Raw genomic sequence first — 16,854 nt, 5'->3', positions numbered from 1 at the left:
CTAGGCCAGCATTTATTGCCCATCCCTAATTGCCCTTGAGAAGGTGGTGGTGAGCTGTCTTCTTGAACCGCTGCAGTCCATGTAGTGTAGGTACACCCACAGTGCTTTTAGGGAGAAAGTTCCAGGATGTGACCCAGTGGCAGTGAAGGAACAGCAATTTATTTCCAAATCAAGATGGTACATGGCTTGGAGGGGAACTTCCAGGTGGTGGTGTTCCCATGTACTTTCTGCCCTTGTCCTTATAGATGGCTACGGTCTGGAAGTTTTGGAAGGTGCTGTCTAAGGAGCCTTGGTGGGTTCCTGCAGTGCATCTTGTAGATGTATTACGAAACTATAATATTTTTCATAACATTATTGTAGGCTTATGGGTGTGAGTGTGGATGGCTCTGTCTGTGTGACTGATTTAATTGAATTAAAGTCAGATAGCCTGCAAGGTTGAAATTATCAAAAGAGTTAGGTGTAAAGCAGACTTTGGAAATGGAGATGGCTAAGTGAGGATGAGGGTTCCAGAGATAAGGTATGAATTAAATTTGCATTTTAAGTTAAGTGAAAGAGTCGTTTGATTTTCAATGAGATGGCAGGATGTTTACAACTAACAAGATAAATAGGTCAAGGTTATTATATGCATTTTTCCAAAAGGAAAGGGGCCATATTGACAACCTGAAAGATTTTTATATTATGGGAGAAGTAAATTGCCAAAGACATGTAGAACAATGGAACTTTACACATTAAAGAGAGAGAAAAACATATATAAAGAAGGATGGGAGTTTATGTGGGGTGTGGCCATGTAACATCTTGAATGGTACACCATGCTAAGCAACCTTGGTAAAAAGCCTTTAGCCACCTTTGCAGAAATCTGCTGTGTCCAGTAACTAAAGTTGTGTTAAAAAGCCTTTGGAATTCCACTGTCGAGTGGGTGTATGTGGTAATCTTTGTGGATTGCTTATTTAAATTTAACATCTATTTTGGACTATTGCCTTAAAGGGGGTGTCTAGTTGGGAGTCAAGTAAATTAAGAATTTTGGGAACTGTTAAGACTAAATAGCTGTGTAACTGTAATCTTGTGGGCATTAATTGTTTCTTTCCTTCTGTTAATAAATATTTTAGCTTAATTTTTAATATCACTAAAAGTTTAGTGGACTCCTTACTTTTGAATTCAGTGCACAAATCTACTCATAATAAATACAAATTGCAAAACCGTTGTGATAGCATGGCCAAGTTTCCCTTGTGGATATGGTCCACGTGGCACCTATCACCTGCCACATCATTACAGATGGTACACACTTCTGCCACTTTGCGTCAGTGGAGAAGGGAATGAATGTTTGTAGATGGGTTGCTAATCAAGTGGGCTGCTTTGTCCTGAGTGTGCTTGAGTGAGTGTTGGAACTGCACTCATCCAGGAAAGTGGAAAGTATTCCATCACACTCCTGACTTGTGCTTTGTAGATAGTAGACAGGCTTTGGGGAATCAGGAAGTGAGTTACATGCCACAGGATTCCTAGCATCTGACCTGCTCTTGTAGCCACAATGTTTATATGGCTAGCCCAGTTCAGTTTCTGGTCAATGGTAACTCCCAGGTTTCTGATGGTGGGAGATTCAGCGATAGTAATGCCATTGAATGTCAAGGGGTGATGGTTAGATTCTCTCTTGTTGGAGATGGTCATTGCCTGGCACTTGTGTGACATGGATATTACTTGCCAATTCTCAGCCCAAGCCTCGATATTGTCCAGGTCTTGCTGCATCTGGACATGGATTGTTTCAGTATCTGAGGAGTCACAATTGGTGAACATTGTTCGCTGATGATTGCACAATCTCATTTCTGACCTTATGATGGAAGGAAGGTCATTGATGAAGCAGCTAAAGATGGTTGGGCCCATGAGGAACTCCTGCAGTGATGTCCTGGAATTGAGATGATTGGCCTCCAACAACCACAACCATCTTCCTTTGTGCTAGATATGATTCCAACCAGCGGATAGTTTTCTCCCTGATTCTGATTGATTCCAGTTTTGCTAGGGCTCCTTGATGCCACACTTGATCAAGTGCTGCCTTGATGTCAAAGGTAGGCACTCTCACCATGTCTCTGCAGTTCAGTTCTTTTGTCCATATTTGAACCAAGGCTGTAATGGGGTCAGGAGCTGAGTGACCCTGGCAGAATACAAACTGGGCATCAGTGGGAAGGTTATTGCTAAGCACATGCCGTTTGATAGCACTGTTGATGATCCCTTCCATCACTTGACCTGGTTTTTACATTAATTTCTTAGCGATTTCCATAGCAGGTGCAAAGCTTGTTCAGGAGCACAGCATTAAGTATCTCAGCTGGAGTGTCAAAGTGTGTCAATGTTAACCCTCCTCCCAACAATGTTCATCCTCACTCCTGACAATGTTCACCCCCACCCCCAACAATTCTCAACCCCATCTCCTGGCAATGCTCACCTCCCAGCAATGTTCACCCCTCCCACATACACCAGTATTTCTTACCACCCCATCCCCCTGCTCATGCCCCCCCCCACCCCCGACATTGTAATTCCTCCTCCCAACAATTTTCATACTCCCTCCCAACAGTGTTCTTTGCTTTCCCGCACCTATTCTCTCGACTTATCTTCTGGAATCCCTGGCTCTATCTTGCTGGTGTGGGGAGAGTCAGCATTTTTGCAGAGTGCGCAGGGATGGGATTGAGTGTTGTTCAGGATGGGGAGGAAAGGATGTGGTGGGAAGCAGCTGAGAATTGCCAGAGGTAAGGGGGGTTGAACATTTTCAGGGGTGAGGGAGGGGGTGAGCATTGTCATGAGTGTGAGGGTTGGGGTGTGGGCATTGTCAGGGTGAAGAAGGGGGATGAGCATTTTCGGGGCGGGTGAGGCAATACAGTTTTGGAGGGTGAAGCTCCATTTAAAAACAGGACACGTAAATCAATTAATTGAAGACAGACCTTAAGGGACATATCTTCAGTTCTGCCTCAAACTCTGATTGTCACTGGATTCAAAAATTGAGCCAAGAGCGAAAGGTGCTAAATCTCCAGCGCTGCTCCTGACCCAAAGATTGGTTCAGAATCCCATACCCCAGTTTAACCACTTTCTCAGCCTACACTGTCACCTTCAATGATTTGTGCACATATACCCCCAGGTCCCTCTTTTCCTGCAAGCTCTTTAGAATTATGCGTTTTAATTTAGATTGTCTCTCCTCTTCCTACCAAAATGCTCTACATTCTTCGCTTTAAAGTTCATCTGCCACATGAATGCCCATTCCACTATCCTATCCATATTCTCTTGAAGTCTATCACTATCTTCCTTACAGTTCACAACAGTTCCCAAGCTTTGGGTCATTGGCAAATGTTGGATTTTTTTTTCCTGTACACACAAGTCATTAACATGTATTAAGAAAGGCAGTGGTCAAAGTGCTGACCTCTGCAGTACCCTTCTCTAAACCCCCTTTCTCTAGCCTAAAAAGCAACCATTTACCTCTACATTCTGTTTCCTGTCACTCAGCCAACTTAATATCCATTCTGCCGCTGTCCCTTTTTTTTATTCCGTGGGTTTCAACTTTGCTGGAAAGTCTATTATGTGGCACTTTATCAAATGTCTTTTCGTAGTCAATGATCACCACATCAACCTCATAAACCCTCTCTGTTAGCTCATTAAAAATTCAATCAAGTTAGTTAAACATGATTTGTTCTTAGCAAATTCATGTTGGCTTAACACCACTGCAGCTATACAGTTTATTTATTCTGGGACACCCATCTTTGAATTAATAAAGAAATTCAACAGAGTGAATATAATGAGATGGCTGCAATGCACATCTCCCTTATTGCTTACCTGGTGAGTATGATTAAAATCATTCAATCAAAACTTATTACCGATTGAATCATCTTAGGAGAGCTGTTTGAGAGAATGAATAATGTGTTATAATGACAGCGGTATCAGTGGCAATTGAAACAAGGTCGCTCTCACATAGCTACAGACTTTGTGCAAATATTATTCACTGGAACATTTTCTTGTCAAGTTCCCTGACTTACTTCTGCAATAGAGGAGATAATCACACAGAAGCATTCTGGGCAAGCGACATTGGGATGTTAGATGTTACCAGTGACGCTCATCAACTTATTTTTGAAAAAATTTATATTTTTACTTCCAAGAAACATGAGGCAGGGTTTTTCTCACCCTGGTTGGGTAGCGGCAAGTTAGGGTTCCCGCTCATAGCTGTGAACACACTGTACCCCTCCCCCATTTCCCTGACTCTGTGAGAATGGTGGGGTTCAGTGCTTATTTGTTATGCATGGCTGGTTCATCGTGGGATCCACAGTATCAATCCCCTAAGTGCTGTAGCACCTGGCCATGGCAACACCTAAAAAGACACATGGGGATTTAAAGGGGGCAGTGGACAGGAAAAGGGTGGCTAAGCAAACATCCCATCAAGGATCTAGAGAGAGAAAAAATAAGGTTGGGATGGGGGATTCCTATTGTTAGACCTCACTGCTTGATATTGCTACATTTTCTGTCACTACCCTGCCTTAAATCAGAAAGGGTAGTGCAGGAAAGACCAGTCTATATATTTAATCCAGAAAAATAATCTGAGTTACCATAGGCTTGGACCATGCATTAAGAATGATGGTGAGATCATCAATGCTTACTCCTTTTATGGATTAAATTGAACAACAACTTCCGGATGTGAACATGAGCAGGTAAACTTTCTAATTTTCCCTGCTTCTCAGTAACAGTTGTGCACTGAGTTCGCCTAATGTACACTCAACTGCAGGGAACCATTATTGAACTAGCTTTATTCACACCTCCCCAACAGAGGGAGCAGCAGAAAGGGCAATTTAACCAAATGCTCAACTCTTGCAAAATACTGCACCAATACCACATTGATAAATTTAGTATTAATATACATGAAGAGTGTGAAGTTCTGGTACTTATTCACTAGATTCCCACTGAATTTAGTAGAAAATGCTAGGACTGGTGTATTCAGGTATAAGTGAATTTTTAATAGTGCAATAAATCTTGATTTCTGCCATCAACCTCTCTGGAATTAAAATCTTAATTTTATATGTGTGGAGTCTCATCCCTTCCAAATATAATTTTTCTTGGAGATTTGAATAAAATTAAAAATTAACATATTTTTTGTAGTTTTTCTTTTTTCTCCCTTCTTCTCTTAATCCCATTTTTATTTCCCTCCTATTATTTCACATTGAGGACATGGTTTTACAATGAACTAAATATCCTTATTTCTACTTTCTGGTTTGGACACTGCAACTCCAATCCTGGCAGGCAACGCTACATCGGCAAGGGGCAGAGTATCTGTCAGAAATCCTGGCAGTTCGGTTTTCCCCACATGCTGCCTAATTTTGCTTGGGCAGGTTCCCCGGCAGAAGTCAGCCTGATTGATAGGCATGGCCTCCAGTCAAGCGGGGAAGATGCCAGAGGAACCATAGACACAGCTGCATCACCTGCTGTTACTGGTGGGAGCATGGAGGGTGGTGTGTGAAGCAGTCCAATCCCAGACCAAGGGGAGAGTGGGTGTGATTGTTGTATGTGGGGAGTGTCTGATGGTGGGGGTAGCTCTTGGCAGGGGAGCAGTGGGAAGGACTTAGCTTCTCCCCAAATTTGTCCTTGCCTGCCTTCCTTCAGATATTTGGTTTCTTGAGGCCTGGGAAGCTTTCCCGTTGTAACATCTGTCGTGATGGTGTGTTACAGTTCACTCAGGAAGTCTGAGATGCTGTGGCAACATGCACTTTGTAGTCTGGAGCTATGGTTAGTAATGGCAGAGGCTCTAACTTTTTTACCACTACTTGGCTGACCAGGAATCTCTCCCACTCTTACCGCCTGCCATTGGCCTTTGTTGGAAGGATTGGGTTGGGTAACCTCTGACTGCATTATGAACGCACCTTCCTTGATCATCAAGTCCTGTGGTGGAACCTGGAGCTTCTGGCTCAGAGGCAGGGACACTATCCATTGCACCACAAGGCCTTCACTTGTAAAATGTGTAAAGCAGGTTAAACCAGATGCTACCAGCATCAGTAACATGTTTAAAATGCCTCCTGGGAGCGATTTGGTTGTCTGACCTTTGGTTGTCTGACTTTTGTCCCACCTCTGTTAAACCAGGAAAAGGGACGATTGGAGACAGATTGGGTTTGAATTTGTGATTTTTAAAGTTTTAACATCTCACCAGACTCCAGCCTCAACGTATTACAGTGAGACTTAATTGGTTGTTCACACGTGCCACAGATTCCCTGAAGAGGGTGCCGAGCTGAAACGCCTCACTAATTACCTCAAAAGCAGGTGGAAAATCTTTGGGCATTTGTTAGCCTGAGGAGTGGGAAGCACTGATCCTTCACTGCTGACTGCAAAATCCAGCCATTCTCTTAACTACTTGTACAACAGAACATCCAAAAGTTTTAATTTACTAACAGTGATGAAGGTGACAAGAACACAGTGTGCCGCAGAAGGCAATTAAAAAGTGCAATGTACTTTTGCATTTTTGACCATTAGTCATGATAGTAAAAAATAAAATAAATTGCCTAAACTAGCAAAAACTAACAGACAAAGGTAATATGAGTAAAGTGGGCCTGAGATATTTGATACTGCCTTTAAACATGTGGATGCTAAATATTTTCTGTTTTATATTTATTACTGTTTAAATATAGGGCTTGTGGCTCAGTTGGAAAATAAGATTTTTTATTTCCTTTTGAGATCTACAAGATGCAGATTAATGGGATGACGTTTTCCTCTCTTCCATAGGTCTGAATTGTTCTCATTGAAACGCGTTGCAGCAGTCTGAATTCACCTGCAAGTGCACATCACAAAGCTGCCCATAATTCTACACTAATGAGTTCTCTTGCTCTGAAAGTCATCAGAATGATTAGTGAAGCTGTAGCAGAGGGGCTGTTTTGTTTTAAGAAAAAGATGGAGCTAAAACACATTAGTAGGGAAGGTTTCCAATGCATCTAACCTGCAAATGGTCAGCTAAAGCTGTATGAAAAAGTGTTGCATTTCTCAGCATTGTCATCTCAACTTAATGAACCTCAATAATTGCAGTAATAATGCCTAGTGTGTCTGTATACTAATGTGGGAAATTATTGTATGGAAAAGCAAAGAGTAATGGAGGATAAATATAATTGCAGTAAAATTATTTATTATTCAGTATTATTTGACAGCATAATTTTACATTCTATTCATATGTGACACAAAGTAGAATAGAGGATTACTCATTCTGTTTCATTACTGAAGAAAGCAATTCTTAAGTGACACTCACAAGAGAAGGTCTTCTTCATTAATGGAATAAATTAGACTTTCTACAAGGTCCAAAGTCTGATCTATATGTGCAACAAGTAACATTGTTTGCCATGTCGTGTATTTTGCAATTTCTAAAAGAACGGTACACATGTTTCAGAAGCAGGTTACAAGTTGGTACAATTATTCTGCAAATTAACTCCCACAAAACTTGAAAGCTAAGGAATTAACCCTGTTAATGGTTCCACTATCTTTACCCTCCGGCAAGGTAAACTTATTCCCTTGGATTTATTGCTAGCTTAGAATCTCAGCAGAGAGAAATTTCCAAGTATTAAAGGAACATAGGGCAGACTTTTGAGTTTGGCAGGCAGACACAGTCGCTGGGCCCCGGGAGCGGCCCACAATCGGCCCCCGACTGCGATTTCACGCTGGCGGGCCAATTAAGGCCTGCCCAGCGTGAAACGTGGCCCCTCACTGATTGTGAAGGGCTGAGCTGGGGCCTGTTGGCTGCTGGGTCCAATGGCGACCAGGCAGCCAGTTTAAAAACGGCCCAGGCAGCCCCTGGAAGGCTGTTACGGAGGAATGTCTGTTCTGCGTTAGCAAAGTGATGAAGTCGAGTGCAGCTCGAGACGCCAGGCCGGTTGGGTGGGCGCTCGGCCCCCACTTTTCTGATGAGTGCTTCGCGGTCCTCCTGGAGGAGGTGGCAGCTAGGAGGGACACCCTTGTCCCCAGAGATGGGAGGAGGAGGCCACCGCACCTCACAAAGAGGGGACAGTGCTGGAGAGCAGCCATGACGTGGTGCGGCGCACATGCATGCAGTGCTGGAAGAGGTTCAATGACCTGCTGTGCTCAAGAAGGGTGAGTACCATGTTGGTGTGTGTCAGTGTGCAGGAGTGTTAAGGTCTGGCCATCCTCCTGTGGAGCTCAGGGGTGTTAGAGTTTTAGTGCCAACTGTCAATGATGCCAGAGCTGGCAAAGGGGGGGAGCCCTGGTTGCTTGGACTGAGTGCCTTGCAGCTCGAGGGCCATGACTCGGGTGTGCCTGCGGTTGACCAGGTTGCAATGCACTGTGGGTAGAGAGTGGACTAATCGATGCTCCTCTAACCTTTCAGGAGAAGACAAGCCATAACCGAGCCAGGAGGTCATGTACAAGCGGAGGTCTGCCCAACCTGCTGCTGCTCACCAGGTAAGAGCAGGCTGCCCTGGAGCTGGAGAGCCGGCACAATCCCTCTGCAACCGGGTATGGAGGCGGGGGTGCCAGACAAAGGTAAAAGCAGAGTGCACAGAGGTGAGAGTTTCGGATTGTGCAACCATTCTATTGTAGTCTCTTCATTGATGGGAGCCTCAAACCTGGAGTCCCCATTGATCATTGAAAGATGATGGCATCTTGATGCAGATCTCCGTTGTCTTGCCAGAGTGCCTGGTGTGCACAGTGACAGTGTGATGACTTAAACTAATGACATGTCCTTCTTCTCCCTTAGATTCACCAGCATGCACTTGCTCTCTGGACACTGAAGGGCCACCCCTGATGCCACAGGGCTTGACTTGCACCCGTGTCACACCCACTCTCTGAAGCAGGCACCAGCGCAAATACCAGCATCTCGATGGGCATTAGATCAGTAGCTAGAATGTCGGTACACATTGGTGAGGGCACTTCACACTCACTTGAGGTGCAGGCAGAGGCAGAGAGTGCCCAGGGTGCCAGCAGTAGGAGGACTGCTGGGGATCAGGACGATGCTCATTCTAAGGCTAATAATGAGTCTTTGGAGTCATCCATTAGGAAGCAGATGCTGGATGTCCAGTTGGATGTGCGGGAGGATCTGGAAGAGATCCATGAAGCTCTGTGTGCCATGTTCTCTGTTGTGGAGGAGTCCATGCGGAGAGTGAGCACTGCGTTGACCCTCATGGCCGAGCACACTGCCTCCTCCATTGAGAGGGTGGTGACTCTCATGGAGAGGCGGCTCCAGGGACAGAATGTGAGGTTGTGCTCAGCCCTGCAAGTCCTCATGCAAGCAATGACCTTAGGTAGTCAGTGGCAGTGTGAGAGATGGATGAGGTACCCAGTATCCCAGTTAGGTGCCCGCCCATTAACGGTGAGCAGGGAGGTCCAGAGCTGCTTGTCGTCTCTGCGAGCTCCTCTCAGGGTGCTCTAGGTAATGGCAGCAGCTCCTCCGCCCCTCTGCCAGTGACTGTGACATCTGATGAGGCTGTGGCGACTGGGGAGATGCCAGCTGTGGCACTGGCCGCTCCCTCCCAGGCGGGGCCAGCACTGGCTCCACTGGCCAGAGGACGACCGTTAGGGTCATCAAGGCCAACAAGACAGCAGAGAGCAGGCTACCCCAATGCCGATGCCAGTGAGGGGGGGGCGGGGGCACCAAGACGCAGCGCTCGCAAACATATGTTAAAAGCACCATGAGCACAAGAGGGACAGTTCACGGGTGATCTTCTGTGCATTTATTTTTGGTTTATATGTCTGCTGGTGTGGATATCAACACTAGTAACAGTAATGTCATTAAGCTTTCAATGTGACAATAACATTAAATTTGCTTTGGTTCTGATGGCCTGAGTATGTTTCACCTTTTTTCTTTCTGGCGCAGCGTACACCAGTGTATAATGCTGGACATGAGTGGCTGGATACCTTATTGCACAGGCATTGAGTGGACTTTGGGTGCAAATGAAAGGGTCATTTCAGACATCCGAGATGGAGGCGGCAGCCCTGGCAAGAGGTGGAAGCAGATCTTTGGCAGCCTAGCTGAGGGAGCGTTGGATCAAGACATCCCTGGACCCTGCCTCCCTGGAGGTTACCGAGGTCTGCCTCCATGCCCTCAGCATTCTCCTTACCGTACTCCTCTCCTGACTCATGACTGGATTCATTATCTGTGACCTGTGTAGCTGCCTCAAGATCCCCTTCCTCCAGTGGGTCCTCCCTTGCTAGTGCCAGATTGTGGAGAGTGCTGCGTGCAACCACTATCAGTGACACTCGCTCTGGAAGCTATTGTAGTGTACCTTCTGAATGATCTAGTCATCGGAAGTGCATCTTCTGAAGACCTATGGCCCTGCCTACAACCGCCCTTGTGGAGGCATGAATCCTATTGTAATGCTGCTCTGCCTCTGTTCTGGGGTGGCGGAGAGCCACCTTTTCAAAGGATAGCCCTTGTCACCCAGCAGCCATCCAACCAGTCGGACTGGAGCACTGAACAGCTTCGGCACCTGGGAGTGTCTCAGGATGTAAGTGTCATGGGAGCTGCTAGGGTACCTTGCACAGACTTGCAGAATCTGCATCCTGTGGTCACAAACTATCTACACGTTCATGGAGTGGAAGCCCTTCCTGTTGACAAAGGCTCCCGGCTCACCTGCTGGTGCCTTGATGGCCACATTTGTGCAGTTGATTGCACCCTGGACGCAGTTCCCCAGCAATCGCTGCAAAGCCTCTGTCTTGATCAGTCTTGTCCATACGGTAAAGGATAAAGGTCAGTACCCACCTGAACAGAGCGTCTGTCACCAGCTTGACGCAACTGTGGACAGCTGATTGGGAGACTCGACATAGACCCCCCACTGACCCCTGGAAAGAACCAGAGGCATAGAAGTTGAGGGCCACTGTGACCTTCAAAGCCACTGGCATGGGGTGTCCACCCACACAGTCAGAACTGACCTCAAGCCCAATCATCTGACATATGGAGGTCACAGTCTCCCTGCAGTGCCTCCTTCGACATAGCACCTCGGACATATTGAGGTAGCTGCATCACCGCCTGTAAACCCTGGCAGCATGATAGTGGCGTCTTCTGCGGCCCCTTCCGCATTGGACTTGCTGCTGGCCCTGCACCCCTTGTGCCTGTGCCTCTCCTCCCACAGGTCCCTCCCCCGGAAGCTGCACTGGGAGACCTGGCCTCCTCTCCCTTCTGCCCCTCTCTTCTTCTTCAGAGGGGGTGCCTCCAGCAGAGAACACAATCCCCATTACCAGGGTAAGGGAAGGCTGTCTGACAACTGGAAGGGTCCACACAATTTGAATCCTCTGTGGGCCTTGGAGACACCAATAAGTCTTGAAATGAAGCCTAGAAATGCTAAGAATGAAGCCCCAAACAGAGATGAAGCTGCCATATACCAACAAGCAACCAGCAGCAAACTACCTCCCAAACTCCTCACTACTCACACTGGCAATGCTGCTGATCTTTTTTATCCCGCCCTTGGATGAAGTTTAGCAAATGATTGACTGCCCACCTGCTCGTTTTGCCTGTGCAATGAGCGCAAAATTGCACGGGCTACATAAAATACAACTCAACCTATGTCTGCAAAGATGGCTGACTTACGAGTGACTAAAGTGTCCCAAGCCAGGTGTCTGTTTAAAAACTATCCTAGCTGAACTCAAAACCAGCTTTTATTGTTTTTTTTATTCTTTCATAAAAATAAGGTTATTAGTAAAGCTTATCAATTTTAGAATTTGAGTGGGCTACATACTTCAGGTATTTACTTGTTTGAAAAGGCAGCTGGAATTGTCGCGTTGGCTGCCTTCAAGGCTCCCGAGGACTCCAGGCTGTCTTGTTTACACTTGGCAGTCTGTCAATGACCCAAATACTGGCAGCCATGTTCCTAACTTTTTATATCCAAGTTGGTTGTCTAATTATTTGCTTGTTACTGCTAATTAACATCTTAATTTTTTCATTAATTGTGTTGATTTCGTTACAATCCATGGCCATTAAAAATGAAAGAAGACTGGGAGGCCCGGCCAAGCTTCTGGTCCAAGGTGAGTATTTATGGTGAGGGAAATCAAGCTCATTGAAAAGGCTGGCTTCGAGGCTGGAAACCCATCAACACCAAAAGACACACAGCATGTCGAAAAGTTCTGGGTCCACCCCACCCACCTCTCCCCTGCGTATGTATCTCACCCCTGTTAATAAACATACCTGGTTTATTATTGTGTCTGGACTGTTTTCCTCTTTCAAGTTCCATCCTGGATCCTCTCCATTGTTTTATCTTGTACTATACCCAGTGTTATTAGCCATTTTATTTATCATTGTATGTTTATTTTTGCCAACAGGATCTATCCAACAATTACAAGAGTGGCTTTCATTTACCTTTTGTGCTTTCTTGTTCTCTAGCTTGTACACGTAGTTTATGGAAATGATACAATATGCCCAATTCCTTTCATATACCTAAGGAGCTTGAAATTTTGTGCCTGTGTCTAACATAGGTATGTTACTGAGTGAATTGCTGAAATTCTTTCCATTATGTATTTTCTACGTGAACTTGGGATGGAACTTAATAAAATTCAGGCCTGAAACTTCCTGAAGTCTTGCATTGCCAGTGTGAGTGTGAGAGCGTGAATCCCCAGGCCAAAGACCCTGTGTCCAATTCCAAACAAGGAATGTTTTTTGTGTGGCTGGACGAGTCCATGAACTAAGGGGCATCAGTGGGAGGCACCCAGCTTGAGTTGAGCTGCATTTCTATGGAAGAGTAGACTTCCAGAGGTCCAAATAGAAAACCCTTTTTTAGTAAACTCATTGGCTGCCATTGAAACACTCCAACTAGAGAAAGTAATCAATCCACTTCATGTTTGATTACCTTGGTTTAGTAAAGATTTGGGGCCTTTAGAATGCCTCAAAGAGACTCTCATCAGGATTCAAAAAGCAAAATACTACAGATGCTGGAAATATGAAATAAAAACCGAAAATGCTGGAAATGGTCAGCAGACCTGGTAATAGCTGTGGAGAGAGAGATACAGAATTAAAACATCATGACTGAAACGTTAATTCTGTTTCTCACTCCATGGATGCTGCCAGGGCCAGGCCTGCTGAGTACTTCCAGCATTTTCTATTTTATCCCAAAGGGGGTTTAACTGTAATGGGTGTTCACCGAGACTTTTCAAGGCCATAAAGGGAGAATTTTCTCTGATAAGCCCCACCCCACTCCCCCACTTTTCCACGCCTCACTGACTTATCAGTTCAAGAGACTTAACGGCCCAACCAACAAGAATAGAAACAATCAATACAAATGGAGCACATTCCCAGTGGAGCTGGATCAAGCATCTTTCTCTAGTATTTACCTGATCTTCTTCCATGCTCTTTAACATTCAAATTATTGTATGAATTGATACAATCCATGAATTTGCATGTTTTCTACATTCCACATGTGGTACTGAGACATCCTTTTGAATCTTACTACTATATCAAATTTGTTACTTAACACAGCAGTACAATGTCTCACAATTCTCCTCTGGAGGTCCCGAGCATCATAGATGCCAGTTTTCAACCAAATCGATTCACTTCACATGATACCAAGAAACAGCTGAAGGCACTGGATACTGCAAAGGCTACAGGCCCTGACAATATTCCGGCAATACTACTGAAGATTTGTGCTCCAGAACTTAGCCATGCTCCTAGCCAAGCTGTTCCAGTACAGCTACAACACTGGCATCTACCCGGCTATGTGGAAAATTGCCCAGGTGTGTCCTGTACACAAAAAACAGGACAACTCCTATCCATCCAATTACAGCCCATCAATCCACTCTTGATTATCAGCAAAGTGATAGAAGATGTGATCAACAGTGCTACCAAGCAGCACTTACACAGTAATAACCTGCTCACTGATATTCAGTCTGGGTTACCCAGGACTGCTCAGCTCCTGACCTCATTACAGCCTTGATCCGAACATGAACAAAAGAGCTGTACTCAAGAGATGAGGGAAGTGAGACTGCCCTTGACATCAAGGCAGCATTTGACCAAGTGTGGCATCAAGGAGCACTAGTACAAATGAAGTCAACAGAAATAAAAGGGAAAACTCTTCATTGGTTGGAGTCATGATGAGCACAAATTGTTGGAGGCCAAACATCTCAGTCCCAAGGCAGTGTTGCAAGAGTTCCTCAGGATAATGCCCTAGGCCCAACCATCTTCAGCTGCATCATCAGTGACCTTCCCTCCATCATTAAGGGTGTTTGCTGATGATTGCACAATGTTCAGAACTCTTTGCAACTCCTCAGACATGTGTCCATGTACAGCAAGACCTGGAAAACATTTAAGCTTGAGTTGATAAGTGGCAAGTAACATTCATACCACACAAGTGCCAGACAATGACCATCTCCAACATGAGAATATTTATTGACGTCCCTTTGACATTCAATGGCACTACCAAAGCTGAAATCTCCACCACAAACATCCTGGGGTTTCCATTGTCCAGAACCTGAACAGGAACAGCCATAGAAATGGCAGCTACAAGACCAGGTCAGAGGCTGGGAATTCTGTGGTGAGTAACTCATCTCCTGTGTCCCCAAAGTCTGTCCACCATTTGCAAGGCACAAGTCAGGAGTCTGATGGAATACTCTCCACTTACTGGAGTGCAGCTCCAACAACACTCAAGGAGCTCGACACCATTCAGGACAAAGCAGTCCACTTGATCGACACCTCATCTTCCACCTTAAACATTCATTTCCTCCACCACCGATGCACGGTGGCAGCACAGTGCACCATGTACAAGATGCACTGTAGCAACTTGCTAAGCCTCCTTCAACAGCGCCTTACAAACAGGGGCGGAACCGACACGCCGACACGTAAAATGACGCGCGATGACGTTGGGTGTGTGTCCCGACATCATCACGATGTTTTATTCGGCGGGCGCGTGTTGGAGTCAGCTGCGCACCCGCCGATATTTAAACGGGCTATTAAGGCCATTAAGGAAGTGATTATTGTAACTGTGAATGCTGCCCGTCCAACCTTAAGGTTGGTGGGCAGGCGAAAAGGCCAAGCGGCCTTCACGTTATTTAGGAAACTTCATTCAGCAGGATGAGGTTTCTAAAGCTTTTATTAATTAAATTAAAAAATTTTATGAAATATAAAAATGTCCCATCCCATGTGACACAGTCACATGAGGGGACATGTTTAAATAAATTTTCAATCCATTTATTTATTTATATGAAAACCACTTCAATCCCCCTGAGGCACAGAGCTGCAGATTGAATCGTGAAAGACTACTGGCACCGACTCTCTCTCCTTCCCCCGCCCACACAGGTAGCGCTGAGCACTATAGCTCGTGTCTTATGCTGGATGGGCCTTATTTGGCCCCCCCGCGTAAAATAGCGGCATGGAGCCGATTGTGGGTGGTGATCAGCTCTGCAACCGCCCCCACCTGCTCCTATCAAGCCCACCCGCCAACTGAAAGATTCAGGCCATAAGCTCTAACCCGTGAAGGACAAGGGCAGCAGATGCATGGGAACACTGCCACCTGCACATTTCCCTTGAAGCCACACTCCATTGTGACTTGGGGCTACATCGCCACTCTTTCATTGTCGCTGGAACTCCCTCACTAACAGCACTGTTGGGAACAGATGGACCACAGTGGTTCAAGGAGGAAGCCCACCACCGCCTTCTAAGGGAAATTAGAGGTAGACAGCAAATACTGGTCTTGCCAGTGACACCCACATCCATGAAAAAAATAAAAAAACTTTTGGGGTCAGGGCAGCTATTCTGAATATGGGAGCTCAACAGATACGTGGTTAGGAAATTAAAAGGGTATAAGGGACGTAAACCTCTCTGATAAAAGGTTTATTGTGCCAATTACAATCAATGGCCCTCCACCCTGACAGGACTTACTGTTACCAGTAGTTATTCATCCATTTTTCTGTTAATTGAACCAGGTTGTTTAGATATAAGTAAGGTGCATTATTAACGTTTTTGTAACAGTTTTCAACAGTGGCTGCTAATAGCACTGTAACAGCTGAGAAGAAGCATCTGTTTGAATCCATGTTACAGTCAATTTTATTCAGTAGGAATTGTAAATTAATTAAAAACTGCAAGCACACTTACTTATCTACTGAGTGTTTCACTGCAAAACTGTACAAACTGTAGTAATTTTTTCAGCCTGACACAACTTCAATAAACTGCAACGCAGCTGAGATTCCAAGACAGTTAATAGAACATTTGTAGCACTTGTCAAATCCAAGATGGGTCGTGTCAGGACTAAGACTGTCAAGAAAGCCGCCCGAGTGATCATTGAGAAATACTGTGCCCGCCTTGGCAATGACTTCCACGCCAACGAAAGGGTCTGCGAGAAGATTGCCATCATCCCCAACAAGAAACTTCACAACAAAATTGCAGGATATGTGACACACTTAATAAAGCAGATTCAGCGTGGGTCTGTCAGAGGCAACTCTATCAAACTGCAGGAAGAAGAGCGGGAGAGGAGGGATAAGTATGTCCCAGAGGTTTCCGCTCTGGATCAAGAGATGATTGAGGTGGACTGAGATACCAAGGAGATGCTTCAGCTGCTGAACTTTGGCAGCTTGTCCAATCTGCAGGTCACAGAGCCTTCAGTAGGAATGGCTTTCAGGACTCCAAGGATCTAAAATTATTTGCACCACAATGCTCTACAATTAAAAAAAGACAAAAGCAAGAAAAAAATCATTTCTCAAAGAGGGAGCAAGGGGAGAATTTTCTCCTCGTCGGGTGGGCTGGGTGGGAGCAGACACAGGCAGGCGCGCAGCCGATCGCCATCTGTGATTGGTTGTGCACCCCGTTTTACGTGGGTGGGCCATGCACCCAGAAGCGCTCAGTGCTCCCTGTGCGGGCGGGAGGAGGAGGGAGAATCGGGGCCTGCGCTCTTTCGTGCATGCACACGGACGAACGCAGAAATCCCCCAAGGCAGATTA

At 45.5% G+C, this 16,854-nt stretch overlaps 1 pseudogene; it reads left to right on the top strand.

Moving 5' to 3' along the window:
- Window positions 1-16,137: 16,137 nt before the first annotated feature.
- LOC144680298 (small ribosomal subunit protein eS17 pseudogene) lies at window positions 16,138-16,606 on the top strand (annotated as a pseudogene).
- Window positions 16,607-16,854: the final 248 nt, after the last annotated feature.

This window comes from Cetorhinus maximus, chromosome 5 (genome assembly GCF_964194155.1).
Source record: "Cetorhinus maximus chromosome 5, sCetMax3.hap1.1, whole genome shotgun sequence".
Lineage (NCBI taxonomy): Eukaryota > Metazoa > Chordata > Chondrichthyes > Lamniformes > Cetorhinidae > Cetorhinus > Cetorhinus maximus.
The sequence above is the reverse complement of the archived record's forward strand: the minus strand, read 5'-3'. Positions and strand labels throughout refer to the sequence as shown.